This window comes from Mytilus californianus, unplaced genomic scaffold, assembly GCF_021869535.1.
Source record: "Mytilus californianus isolate M0D057914Y unplaced genomic scaffold, xbMytCali1.0.p SCAF_20, whole genome shotgun sequence".
NCBI lineage: Eukaryota > Metazoa > Mollusca > Bivalvia > Mytilida > Mytilidae > Mytilus > Mytilus californianus.
In genome coordinates, this window is record NW_026262669.1 from 3,437,223 (window position 1) to 3,453,239 (window position 16,017).

Consider the following 16,017-nt stretch of genomic DNA (forward strand, 5'->3'; position numbering starts at 1 on the left):
TTAGGCAACCGTGAGTTATCAAACATCTTATTTAAAAGATGTTTGACGGTGTTTAATAGTTGGTTCGTTGGCATACACCTCCCGGTCTCTTTTAAATAAATAGGTAATTTCATTCTTCAGATAGCATAATACTTTATTAAGAATATTCGTTTCCTTCAACTTACGATTACTATTCATGTCGTCGTTCCATTCAGATCCTCACCATGTCATATACATTTTAAAACTATATTAAAACATTTGTTTATCATGTTTATTGAAATAAACTCCGTATACCTGTTTCACAATAGGATCCAACGTATCCTGGAGTACAAGTACAGGTGAAGGTATCAGCTGCATTATGGCATATTCCACCATGCTGACATGGACTACTGGCACATTCATTGATATCTATCATAAATGCATTAGAATATAAAAGAACAGACATGTATGTCCATCTTCTTATCATTAAGATATCAAAGGACAAGTAATTTGATTATAGCATAAATTCACTACAAAAAAGATTTTTTTTTAATATTGCGTTTGTATTAAATTCAAAACGTTATTTATACTCGGATACAATAATTGTTTTCAGACATTATTTTGGTAAATATAAGCAGGTGATATAAGCCTCAAACTGTATGCATACATATATGTTGTTTTTTTTCTTTTTCTTTTTGAAATTGTGAAGGACTTACACCACAATATAATCACAATCAGTTATTTGGTGATATGTAAGATAATATGAGTTGAATGTTGTATTATAAATGTGAAGTAAGCGAATTTAACACCCAATGATACCTTAGATTATTGAACATATTCATATTTAGTAAAAGGTTTCCTTGAATAGATATATGCAGAAATATTCGAAGAATTCGGACCCAATTTTAATCAATACATGGAAACGAATTGGAAAGTTATCTTATTTACAGGAAAATGAGTTCACAATGACCAACTGCATAATTTGAATGGGAAAGGGGGCGGGGGGGGGGGGGGGGGGGGGGGGTCCAGCAACGATAGTATTCCTAAAATCAATCAAAAGGTAGGTTCTACATGTATCTACCTTGAACTTTTAAATCTTTTAAGTTTTTGCCCCTGAAATGTCCATTTGTAGCAAATTTCGCTGTACTCGTTATCCTTTGAACACTTTTATAGAAAGAGTGAAACTTTTAATAGTAAAACTGACCAGTAAAGTCAGTTCTTCAAATTAGTCAACATGACCGGAATTGACAATATACTTCTACTTAGAGTAGTTGCCTCTTTTAATGATGATTTTTACCTTTCATATGTGTTTTTTTTTTCGGAAAAAGAGAAATTGTAAAAAGCAAAAACGGTCAACAAAATATGATCTACAAATACGTTAAATGGCTGTTTATTTGTATTATTAACATTTACTGTTTTGTCCATTTTTGATAATATCCTTTTGGCGTGGCTCGGTATTTATACATCCCGCCATTGTGTTACTGCGCTATGGTCATTTTTGTATTCCTGTCTTTCGTTTTTGCCTATGTGCTTTGTCTTTATGCCAATTTTTTACATAGTTGTTTGTTTTACTAGTGATTAATATGCATAGATTTATCCTGCCGAACTGACTTTAAATAAAGCTAATACTAACAATAAACAATGCCCTTTCCTGGATCTTGATATCTATATCTTTAACGGGAAGCTTAATACCAAAATTTATGATAAAAGAGATGGTTTTTCATTCCCTATTGTTAATTATCTATTTTTAGATGGTGACGTTCTTTTGTCACCATCTTATGGTGTTTACATATCTCAACTTGTTCGAAGGGGGGGGGGGGGGGGGGGGTCCAGCAACGATAGTATTCCTAAAATCAATCAAAAGGTAGATTCTACATGTATCTACCTTGAACTTTTAAATCTTTTAAGTTTTTGCCCCTGAAATGTCCATTTGTAGCAAATTTCGCTGTACTCGTTATCCTTTGAACACTTTTATAGAAAGAGTGAAACTTTTAATAGTAAAACTGACCAGTAAAGTCAGTTCTTCAAATTAGTCAACATGACCGGAATTGACAATATACTTCTACTTAGAGTAGTTGCCTCTTTTAATGATGATTTTTACCTTTCATATGTGTTTTTTTTTTCGGAAAAAGAGAAATTGTAAAAAGCAAAAACGGTCAACAAAATATGATCTACAAATACGTTAAATGGCTGTTTATTTGTATTATTAACATTTACTGTTTTGTCCATTTTTGATAATATCCTTTTGGCGTGGCTCGGTATTTATACATCCCGCCATTGTGTTACTGCGCTATGGTCATTTTTGTATTCCTGTCTTTCGTTTTTGCCTATGTGCTTTGTCTTTATGCCAATTTTTTACATAGTTGTTTGTTTTACTAGTGATTAATATGCATAGATTTATCCTGCCGAACTGACTTTAAATAAAGCTAATACTAACAATAAACAATGCCCTTTCCTGGATCTTGATATCTATATCTTTAACGGGAAGCTTAATACCAAAATTTATGATAAAAGAGATGGTTTTTCATTCCCTATTGTTAATTATCTAGTTTTAGATGGTGACGTTCTTTTGTCACCATCTTATGGTGTTTACATATCTCAACTTGTTCGAAGGGGGGGGGGGGGGGGGGGGGTCCAGCAACGATAGTATTCCTAAAATCAATCAAAAGGTAGATTCTACATGTATCTACCTTGAACTTTTAAATCTTTTAAGTTTTTGCCCCTGAAATGTCCATTTGTAGCAAATTTCGCTGTACTCGTTATCCTTTGAACACTTTTATAGAAAGAGTGAAACTTTTAATAGTAAAACTGACCAGTAAAGTCAGTTCTTCAAATTAGTCAACATGACCGGAATTGACAATATACTTCTACTTAGAGTAGTTGCCTCTTTTAATGATGATTTTTACCTTTCATATTTGTTTTTTTTTTTTCGGAAAAAGAGAAATTGTAAAAAGCAAAAACGGTCAACAAAATATGATCTACAAATACGTTAAATGGCTGTTTATTTGTATTATTAACATTTACTGTTTTGTCCATTTTTGATAATATCCTTTTGGCGTGGCTCGGTATTTATACATCCCGCCATTGTGTTACTGCGCTATGGTCATTTTTGTATTCCTGTCTTTCGTTTTTGCCTATGTGCTTTGTCTTTATGCCAATTTTTTACATAGTTGTTTGTTTTACTAGTGATTAATATGCATAGATTTATCCTGCCGAACTGACTTTAAATAAAGCTAATACTAACAATAAACAATGCCCTTTCCTGGATCTTGATATCTATATCTTTAACGGGAAGCTTAATACCAAAATTTATGATAAAAGAGATGGTTTTTCATTCCCTATTGTTAATTATCTATTTTTAGATGGTGACGTTCTTTTGTCACCATCTTATGGTGTTTACATATCTCAACTTGTTCGATTCGCTCGTGTTTGTAACAACGTATTTGATTGCAACGAAAAAAATCTCTGTATTACTGAAAAATTATTTCACCAGGGTTTTCGATATCACAAACTAGTCAAAACATTTACTAAATTTTATCATCGGTACAAGGACATCATTCGTAAATATAAATCAACATGTGGACATCTTATACGTTCAGGTATTTCGCATCCAATATTTTATCGTAATATTCTTTACAAAGCACAAAAATGTCGGCATTCACCTCAAAAGCTAACCAAACCTTTAAACAGACTTATTCGGAAAGGATATATAGTTACGATACTGTTGTTAGTTCATTAAGGATTGCATATTTTGGTTTTAATATTGATTCACTCATATGGTCTTTGCATAGGAAATAAACACTATTATTCTAAAATCAGTTGTTGGCATGATACGGGTTATGTTCTTCTCATATATGTTATGATTGTATGATACTAAACCCGTAACGGGAGGGATTGTACTTGATTTTCATATGATGAAGACATAATCTTTCAATCAGTTTAATTGAGGTCTGGAGCTGGCATGTCAGTAACTGCTAGTTGTCCTTTGTTAATTTATGTATCATTGTCATTTTGCTTAGTTTCTTTTGTTACCTATTCTGACATCGGACTCGGACTTCTTTTAAACTGAGTTTTACTGTGCATATTGCTATGTGTTTCTTTATTCTACATTGGCTAGAGGTATAGGGGGAGGGTTGAGATCTCCCAAAACATGTTTAACCCCGCCGCATTTTTGCGCCTGTCCCAAGTCAGGAGCCTCTGGCCTTTGTTAGTCTTGTATGTTTTTTAATTTTAGTTCATTTATATGTTTTGGAGTTTAGTGTGACGTCCATTTTCACTGAACTAGTACACAATTTTATTTAGGACCACCTCCGGGTGCGGGATTTTCTCGCTGCGTTGAAGACCCATTGGTGGCCATCGGCTGTTGTCTGCTCTTTCGTCGGGTTGTTGTCTCTTTGACATTTTCCCCATTTCCATTCTCAATTTTATTTGTAATAACACAATGTTGACTGCTGTGCTCCAATTTTTGACATATTTCCTTATTATTTCTGTTTGGTTTATTCACACATTGTTGTCAATATAATGAAATTTTATGCGACTGTCATACAAGTGAGAGGTTCTAGCTATAACAACAGGTTTAGTCCACCATTTTCTACATATGGAAATGCCTGTACAAAGTCACGAATTTTACAGTTGTTTTCCATTCGTTTAATGTGTTTGAGCCTTTGATTTTACCCTTTGATAAGGGATTTTCCGTTTTGAATTTTCCTTGGAGATCCGTATTTTTGTTATTTTACTTTTTAGTTTTTAGTTGACTCCATATATATGTGACTATTTTTAACCTTTTCTGTGTTTTTGATTATAATCTGAATACTATGTTTGATAGAGGGCTACTTTAAACAGCAAAACATATCAGCCTGACAAGATATACAAACAAGTTAAGATGCCCAAAATTATCAGTCTACTCTTAAAGGGGGCTACTGCTCTTGGATGATGATTTTTATTATTTTCTGTATTTTGACAGAAACTAATGTAGGGAAAAGTTCTATGCTGCAAAATGGTCAACAAAGTTTCAGATCCACAAGTAATTGAACGTAATTGATCTCGTTAGTCGACTCATGTTAAACGTTATTCTCATATAATGGCCATTTTGGACACATTTCGTAGTGTTTACCATACATCTTGACAGCTATGATAAATAAACGGAAAATTGAATGACAAAACGTATTGCAATACACGATTTATAAAAGGATCAATCTGAATGAGATCGTGAATTGTCGCTTTATAGGATTGTTGGCTCCTTAATCTCAATTTCAATATTTGTTTTTCATTTTTATCTTTAAAAATATAATGGATACACATAAACTTGGCCAACACAATCTATCTTGATACATTCAATACTTTAGTTTTTTGAGTACCTATATATGAGCAAAATGAAGGAAGGGGGTTCAATGGAAAATCAAATCAGTCCATTAAGTAAAAATAGACGGATATTTGCAACCTTTGAAGGAGTCTTATAGTAATAATCACTTTGCTTGTATGCATAGTTTTCCCAGTTGTGTTTTTGTTCAATCAAGTTGGCACACACACATTAAATAACCTGTAATAGTACTTTTTTAACTTGAACTTTTCAATGCATTGGTAACAACCGTTACTAAGATACACTGTCAAATATAAATTGGACAAAAGCTTTTATAGAAAAAGATCTAAATATAAAGTTTTAAGGACGAGTACAGTTGCAAAAGGATATTACAAGAGGTTTGACTTGTCACTTTTTTTCAATCCATGTATTATATTGATGTACGTATATATAAAAATAAGAAGATGTCGTATGATTGCCAATAAGTCAAATCTCCACAAGAGACTAAATGACACAGATTTACTTATTTGTTTCTAAATAAAATATTGTTTACACTAAAAGGATATCAATAGTTCGCATTCCAAATAGGATCAGAGGAGAGCTAAATAAATGGTGAATGAAACTCACGCAGGCATGTTCAACTACTTACCACACGGGTTGTCGATAGTAACTGTCATATTTGTTCTTTTTTTTGGTATATATTAGGTCAGGGGTATTCATTTGTAACCGTTTTTCATGTTGTCATGCCATTTATAGCTAGTATACGTATGGCCTTTGCTCGTTGTTGAAGGTCATAAGGATACTTTTAATTGTTCATATCTTGATCTATTCTAGTCAGTGGTAATCAGTCATTAATGCAAAGCCAGTCCATGTTAGGTTTTGCTAATCACGTAAATAAATGAGTTGTTGCAAGGGTTCCTAACGTGTAGGGAGCGTGACACTCTTTCTACGTGAGACTTCGGATTTAACGGCCCATTCTGACCGGACGTTGCTGCGTATTTATACATCCCTCACTCCAAATAGAATTGCCCACATTGGCAAGAGTTTTACTGCACGTCTGCAAAAAGGACAACGATGACCATATTTATATTCCAAGTCACCCTTGTGCCATTTAACAGAACATTGGATATGAATAATATTTTTGGGGAAAGGTTTAAATGTGGATAAGATACCAAGGTGTAATAAGAAAAAAAAAAACCAAAAAAAGTTAGAAAAAATGGAAAACGATCTCAACTTTGCGGACTGTTTAAATAAATTATAAATATCTTCGTTATGTACACACATAGGGGCTAGAAAAAGTCTTCCTTTTTTTATCAATAATTGAACTAGTTCATAAAACTATAGAAACTAATATGGCGCGCAAAAGATTATGATTTAATAATGGTACGTATATTATATTCCAAAATTAGCATGATATCCTCCCTCAACAGCCCCATTAAATATTTTAAGCAGTATATTTTCACATTAATCCATTAAGTGATTTTCTAATGTTAGTACTTTTTCCGTAAAAAAAGTGTATGCAGAGAAAACATAAATAAATATTATTAGTGACAATACTTTTCCAATTTTCTACATACTGCTGTCAATAGTATAGTAATGTGACATGTCTTAATATAACAAATAGCCTTACCCGTACAACATACACCGGTGTATCCTACATTGCAATCGTAAAGACAGCTCACAAGAATAGAGTATGCAACGTGTCTACACTTCCCATTGAAATGCAATCCGCCACGTCCAATGTGTGAGCAGTCACAATAACACGGATATTGATCTACGAAAACAAATGAACAACTTGTCTCATTAGAGTATGAAGTTTTCTTTATTTATATATTTTTTTTCAATTTTACACATTGGTTAATTCTGATATTATATTGTACAAATATATGTTAATTGAACATGTTGAACAAATGTACGAATTTTTACTAATTCACTTTCACGAAATAAAGAGGAAAATGAATCAATGAAACATTTGTTTGGTATCAATGATTCTTTTTTTTTTGATTGACTATTGTTACTCGGTGAACGTTCAGTCTGTAATACAATTTGTAGGTTTTGCAATGTGGGTTGATAGGCTTTATAGTCCTGAAAATACAAACCGCCACTGGAAAATGAGGGTACATGTATGATGGAAAAGGGTGGATATTTTATCTTGTAACAGACTCATCAAACAAGAATGCAAGATATAGAGCTAGTTTATATGGCTATTTAGGCCATCAATCCGCGATTTCGTTATGCTTTGACGGGAAATACTCGACCACGAAGGTTTAGAAATGTTGTCACTAACCATAACAAGTATTTGATATTTCCTTAACAAGGATGACGATCTAGAACCATGACAATTAATTATGAAATAGAATTGGGCATACTCACATTGCGCCTCACAAACTGGTAATAGTATCTCAATCAACAAAAGAATAACGACAAACATGTCTGAAAATATACGTGAAAAGTATAAGACCGCGAGATATTCCTTCATGAGTTGAGACACAAACACGTTGTTTCGGTCAAACGATTTGTTATTGAGATCATAAAGTTCGTGAAGAGCTTACTCCATTTCTTTTTCGTTTATAACCCTGCTGAAACAATTTTGCGCTAATGTTGTCCGTATTATGAGAAAATATACGCGCGCAGCTTTTTTACGGAGATGTGTTATCGTCATACGACAGAGGATACAGGGTATATCACTTTTATGAAATTGGCATGTGACAATGGGAATGCTTATAAATCATCTAGTTTGTCATATATCTTAGTTTGAAGTCATTCATTAGTGTTGATGTTATCAAATATTTCTCTATTAACCAGACCTAACAGTTTCAGTTTCAGTATTATTTCGGTCATATAGCTCTTCACGTGATTTCAATTCTTATAATCCTTTGCATTCAAGGATATGGCTTTTGAGCGTTCAATCCTACCGAAAAGCGCTTCAAACGCAGCAAATATATAATGTGTTATTTTGATTTGTCTTCTCTACTTAATACATTGTCCTTAATATATGAAGTTATTCTGCAATTCCTTTAATTGTGGTTTAATTTACAGGAACAAAGCAGAACTAATTTTTTGTTTTATGGCTCGCCAAACCTCCCGCTTATATGGCAATGTTAAACGTACCGCTAAAATGACAACATTTCGCTACAGGAATACAGTACAAACAAACCCAAGAACACTCAGCACAGAGAAATACATAAATGAATAACATAATAGTACATTACAACATTTAAACCATAGAATAACAACGGACACCTCCTATGAATTTACGACAGCACACCATGAAACCACAGTAAACTATTCGCCAAAAGTTTATAATAAATATTAAAGATTTGAATTAAGGATCATGGTTCCATGCAGCAAGAACTTCATTTGACGGTAGATTAACAAGGTAATCTTAGTTTCAGTCAAGCGTCCATTTCGCATCGACTTAATTTATTTTGTATAGAGCACTTTCGGCAAAATCACAAATATAAGGTTAGTAGTTAATTTCTCTAATAATCACATGTGAAACGAAAACTTACCTTTCAGGACATATAACATTATTATATACCTAACTATACACAAGAAGATAAGAAAGTAAAAATCTATAGCATATGTAGTTTTATCTATGTGTTCGTCCTTCCTTCGTATTTTGTTCTAAGTGCAAACATTGACATATCAACGAGTTTGTGTTTCATCTTTATTTAAATGTCTGCAGCATTCAAGTTTGTGTATTTTTCAACCACAACAAAACATGTTACACTGTAGACATACGGGTTTACTTAATAATTTGTAAAAACAAAAAATAATACCATGAACAAACATTTTATTTTCTTGTATTTTTTTTTTGTAGTATGTCCCTCATAATCTAAATAGTCTTTTTTACCTTATTCCGGTTTCTCAGTTAATTGAAGACATACATCTTTTAAATTTTTACGACAAATACAGCTAGGACTAAGATTTGATGTCCTAATTTGAATAAAATATAAAAAAAACGCTGACTCGATTTATACTGCAATCTGCAATTGTGTTTCGTCTATATGGAATTACTCGTGTGTTTATATGTAATTAATATATAACAAGGGTACACGATACAGTATCAAGGGTAGCTAATATGCATCCGAATTGAACGCGTTGTTTTTTGAACGTAGGTAATGAACAGCATAACAAACTCGCAAAAAATAACCCACGTCATCATATCGGTTACGCGTTTTTAAAAGTATTTCCAATTGAAAACAAACATGTAATACGAGTAGTTAAACACTCAAAATCTACTATGGGGGCATACTATTCGAGTTAACTGAAGATTGTTTACTTTGTGTCATCAATAAATTTGTATATGACAGTCATGCGTTTTGCGTTTTGATGAACATCTGAAAAAGCTGCACGACGATGTTGCAATGTAATTAAGCAACAGCAAAAGGAACATAGGATCGCCAGCATTAAAAACAAATGGGGATTCTATCTCTTACTTAAATTGAGAACGTAGACACCCATTTGTTTTGTTTGCGCTCGACTGTGCACTACTTTAAAAATATCGAAATTGAAAAACAAAATCAACTTTTTCTATATGCATTAGTATAAGCACCGATAATTTTATGATTTAACATAAGAATAACGCAAAAAAACCGTTATTTACTTGTACACGCACTAAAGGCGTATATTAAGGAACACTTAGGAAAGAACTGGTTGAACATATCTCTTTCCGTTTGAAAGTTGTTCGGAAAAGTATTGAAAAATGAAATTTTGTGTCTCAATATTAAACATGCCAATTTCAAATCTCGAAAGGTAAGTCATAATGATTTATTTTTCTAGGCATATTTCGATAGTGTATATCAACATTGACTTTTCGTCAAAATCTTAAGAACAAATCAAAAAGGGATCTTTTCTGTATCGCATCACCTTTATTTGTTCTTCTTTTTTTTCCTCACAAGACTTATCCAGTTGCTTACCTTTTAAACACACATATTAGTAAATGCTAACATAAATACTTAATTGGATTCACTGTGCATTTTGAAGTAATTTTAAAAATCTTCTCCTCGTGACGTAAGGATTCTGCAGAGTAATCACAAGACACTTTTCATTGTTACAAAATGTAAGAGTCACCTGTACACAACTCTAGAAGAAACTGAAGTCTTCATAAAACAAGAAGCGATCATAATTCATATGCTTCCCATAACGTTAGTAGGGGCAGATATGTGCTTCCTTTGTACATTTAGTTCCAATGTGCCTAGTGATTCCTTCAAGGTGTATTTTGAATTATCTATGAAGGATAAAATTTCTGTAGTTACAAAAATGACATTGTTTTATAAATTTCTTGCATATGTGATCGAATTAGCAATTTCTTACTGGACCGATTTCAATGATATCTTGATTATGTTATAGGAGTCATGTTAATAGCAACGAAAAAAAAGAAAAAGGTGGAGACATTTGTTTAATACAATATTCGCATCGCAGGTCAATGTTGAATAAGATTCTAATGTTCAATTTTGTGGTGCAGGTGGGTCCAGAGGTGCGGTTGGGACACAAGAGGTGTTTACAGTGTTGTTTTCATTTTGTTTACCCTGGGTTATTTATATTTTTAGTTTGTACTGTTTTATAAGGTGTATACTATATACCATCCACTACACAAACTGTTTTGTTGGCGTCAACTACAACTTCTTTGATAAATTTATTTGTAAGTTTGTTTGAATTTTTTAATAATATGTATTATATACCTGCGATGTATGTTTACACAGTTTTGGCTGATAGATCCCAATTATTGTCACATTAACCTATTATGTCTGTCTGGGTTGCTTACCCTTATTTGTTTATATAACGGAACCACAAACAACTGTCATAAAAGTGGGATTTTTAGCTAGCTATTAAATCAGGTCAAAGCCACCTTGGTATTCGAAAAAATGCAATTGTCAGGTCAGGAAACAATTGTTTTCCGTTGGTTCCTTTAGTTAATAAAATCTGACGTTTGATTTTGTCTGTTTTTCTTGACTTCCCCTTTTTAAATTTTTCTTGGAGTTCAGTATTTTTATTAATACATTTTTATGATGTCAGTAATGGAATGAATAACAGCTTCAGAGTGTCAGTGTCAAATAGTTATATCTCAATATAGATCATATGTATCCAATGTCGACTAAAATAAAAGATGTAAACGTACACAAATCTAGAAAAACTTATTAAAAGACGTCGATCAACTTGTAATGCGAGTAAACTGAAATATGGAAAAACTATTTAATAGCAGTTTGTAGACTGATATATAGGTTGCACTTTGTTGCACAGCTGTTTCCCAACACGCCTCTTTTTGGGAGAAATTTAATATTCATAGATATTTTGTTTTGTTTACCTACTGGTTCCCAGATATGATCTTTATGCTTCATCTCGTAGAGACACTTGTGGATGTTATTATTATAAATACACATGAATAGCGGCGAAATTGATTGATTGATTAGTTGGTGTTTAACGCCACTTTCAACACTATTGTGCATTTTCGTGGCGGTCAGTTTTTTTTTGGTTGAGGAAGACGGAGTGCCCGGAGAGAACCACCGACCTTCGGTAGGAAAACTGACAATCCTAGTCAATTAAGATTGGAGTCGAGTGCACCTGGCCCGTGCGGAATTCGAATTCACAACCTCAGTGTTGACTGGCTAGTGATATCATACAGGAGTTCGACTACTTAGATCACTCGGCCACCGAGGCCCCCGGTGAAATTGAATTCTGAAGGGAGATCCAAAGTAGAGGGAGGGGTAGTACAGAACGAAACTTCATAGTAAAAGTTTTAGCCGTAAAAGGAGTTTCTATGGGAAATTGCATTGTCTATAAATTTAACCACTGAATTACAGGCTCGTGACAAAGGATAAGCTCACACAGATTGTGACTGGATTCAACTTTTTGTGAGCTTTCATCTTCCTCTAACCTGGGATAGTGGCGTTACAGCACAACATGATACCAGACTGTAAAATAACAGTTGCGAATTACTCCAACTAAAAAATTGGTTCGAAACACAAATAAACTAAATAACATTACTACAATAGACACAAAGCTCCGACATAATAGTAGACCATTAACACTTATGGACCAGAGAAAACTTAGAATACTTAATTAAAAGTTCCTCCACTTGGCCATAATACCATGTGTTATAACTGAAATATATTGGTTGTTTTTATAACGATAAACAAAAATCTAATGAGCAAAACAAATTAAGCCACCAGTATCTGAATTGAAAAATATTAAATTGTCCGAACTTATGGGGTGTTGTCGAGTAAAAACTGCCCCTTATGACTTGTTTTCGCCAATTTCAAATTGTGTACCTCGGAAGTGTTAATCTGTATTTACCTTCTACTTCATGGTATTTGACATTTTGTTATATCAACATTGTATAATGATAGTTCACAATTTGAGTACGATTTGTTTTTCTATCAATAGATAGAGATGTCAAGAACTAATATAATTTATCTGTTGTATTGTTTGTTGTTAAACTATTTGTTTTCCTTCTCAATAAGTTTGTGCAATTGTCAGTTGAAAAAAACAAATCATGTTTTGCTTCTCTATCAATTTGTTTATTGAGTGACGAATGAGTATACTGCCCTGATTCGAATAATACAATATGTCTAATATTTTGTTTTTTTTTCGTCGAAGTGTAATGAAACTTGTATAAAATGATATAACATATACAGAGGTGTAAAAGGAATCATACAAACAACACTGAGCAACACTTGGTTCATAAACCCCTTTTTTGACTTTCAATATGTCGTAAACCCCTGTGAAAGTACAGCTACCAGCAAATTGACCACTAGCTATACAAAGGACATTGAAAATGGCACAACATTTCTTTGGAAGTTACAGGTGCTGTTCTAATACTGCCGTTCACCAAAAAAAAGTCTAGAAACAAAACAGGAAAGTTGAAGATTTCGTTAAGTTTTAGTTTTTTAAATAATTCTTTTATGGTTTGCATATCTACAAATACTTGAATTTGATTGGTCCATTAGACGCTTTTCCCTTGGTTTACACTTCGATAAACCATGTTGCCGAAACTACTTTCACTTGATATTTTCACTCATACCATATCTTCCTATTTATATATACAATTTTTGCAAATATGGCTTTGTTTAAACACTTCTAGTACATATACTAACCAATTAGAGAAGATATTATTGTGACAATATTTCTGAACTGACCATTTGAGACAGAAATTGTGAGCTTTTATAGATAAATGGGCATACAGAAAGATGTGGACTGGAGATATAGGCAGGATTAGATACTTTATATAATCTTGAATAATGGAATGATTAACTATTAAAGTTTACATTTTTAGTATTCTGAAATGCTTTCAATTTGTTATCAGTAGTTTCATACAGGTTCTAGTCATCTCATGTCAGAAAACATGCACATAGGGTAAGCTGACAATTATTAAAGCATTGTTTTCAAATTCTTTAAAAATTGAAACAGGGGTGGGGGTATTAAATGCAGTGTAAAAGAAAAGTAAGAGTACACGCAGTGATTTCTTTTGGGCTATGATTCTGAAAAAAATAGTATTGTTGTTGTGAGAAAAAGAGTTTTTCAAAATTTCTCTCTTTAAATAATTGTCACTATAGGTTGCACTTTGTAAATACAGTTGTTTCACAAAACACGCCTCTTTTGGTGGGAAATTTAATATTCATAGATATTTTGTTTTGTTTACCTACTGGTTTCCAGATATGATCTTTATGCTTCATCTCGTATGTTACCAGTATAAATACACATTCATAGCGGCGAAATTGAATTCTGAGGATGACCCACAGTAGAGGGAGGGGTAGTGCAGCATTTAAGTATGAGTTTAAAAACATAGAAGTTCGAGACATATAAATGTTGAAAATATGCCACACAGCCCTATGTTTTGACCTTTGAAAAAAATAGAAGTGCATATACACTTTCCATTCTAGGATATATATTTTTAGAAACTTCATAGTAAAAGTGGCACAGTTTCAGCCGTAAAAGGAGATGCTATGGGAAATTGCATTGTCAATTTACAGAAGTGCAACCTTCAGGTAAGAACTCACAAGTTCTGAAATTGTCAGGGGAGTAAATATATAGTTACCGTATGGAATCAAAAAAGGATTGAAGCCTAATACGTCGACTATGGTGCAGTATCATGGTAAACATTAATAGGTAATAGAATGAAAATATATAGATTATTTTTCTACGTAAATCCAGATATATATATACACAGAAATAATTACGTAAATTCATCAACAACAGTAAGTTAAATCTTATTCTTACGTTGATGACGTTTTCATACATGCACAGTATCCCTGTTAACATTCATTATCAAACTATCAATATAACATTTGAAACGAAATCTTACCTTTGAGGACTTGTTGAACTTCCCACATCAATAACGATAAGCGACGGTTAAAGATATATAGCCAACGTAGTATCATCTCTATGATATTTCATGTTTCAAATCTAAATATATATGTTTAGCTAGTCGTTTTCCTTTTTTTTTTAACCTTGCATAATTCATGTTTGTGGACTTGTTTAAATAAACAATAAATGTATATACATAAATAAGATATTTTCTAAGGTAAAATTGGGATATCATTAGAGGTGTTAATTTCTCGTTACGATATCGTTTTACCAGAGCTAATATTTAGCGTAATTGACCAATGCAATCGGGATTTGACCAAGCATAACATATGTACGGCCGTAATACTAATAATTTAACGCAGGATTGTCTTCATGTCCACGTCATATAAACACCACATTTTCACTATGCGTGAACTGCATAATGTAAGTAGACAAAAGAGTTAAACACTCTGATGGTCGTTTTTCATGTGATAAACCTTTTTTGATGATATTTATATTATATGTATTTTATCACTAGCGTATAAAAATGAAAAATAAATATATAATTTTTATTATGGCATGACTTAAAAGTAATTGCTTAGACATTACGTTTGAAAAATTACTTAAAATATAAGAAGATCTATCATGAAATTATAAAAAAGAAAAAAAGTATTATCTACGCAATCATTACTAAAATGATTGAGGTCGATTGCATTGATACCATACGTTAAATTCAAATCAAGATTATACTTTTTAACAGTGTTTTTGATAAAAAAAAAATACATGTATTTATAATCAACAAAATTGCAATTAACAGTCTTCAGATCTCAGTTATTTTTGAAAATGACGTCCACTTTAGATTTTGATACAATCACCTAAATTCAGTGCAAATTTTATTGAGATTCATTAGCCTACCTGCGTTGAATCAAGCAACCAATTGTGGATTGTAGGAATTCGGGAACAGTAAAAGCGAAAACATAGAACGTGATCTAAATATTGTCATCAGTGACACCAATTTTCACGCCAATTCGCGTTCCTACATGTACGTGTCCGCCCATCTTGTAAGCAATATGTAGCCATAACTGCACAACGGAAAAATATCAAACTTAACCACCATTTGTCATCAGTAGCAAAGTATTAAAATTAAGAGGATGTTTATCATTTCTTTTTTCGTTTGCCTTAAATAAACTACATGTAGAAAAACATTACTCAACAATCATAATTAACATTCCGAAAGTTGAGCTTAAGATACTAAACTGTTTAAAACTTCCGTAGCATCTACACTTTCAAACGAACAAAATCAACTTATTTAAAAAAAAAAAAATCATGATTTTATTAAAAGATAAAACAGATTTCTTGTACCCTAAAAAAGTGTTATTCATACTGGCACAGACTATCATCATCACAGAATAATATGATTTCTCAATCTCTGCTTCTTTCTTTGTTTTCTTCTTTTTATTCATAGTTCGTAT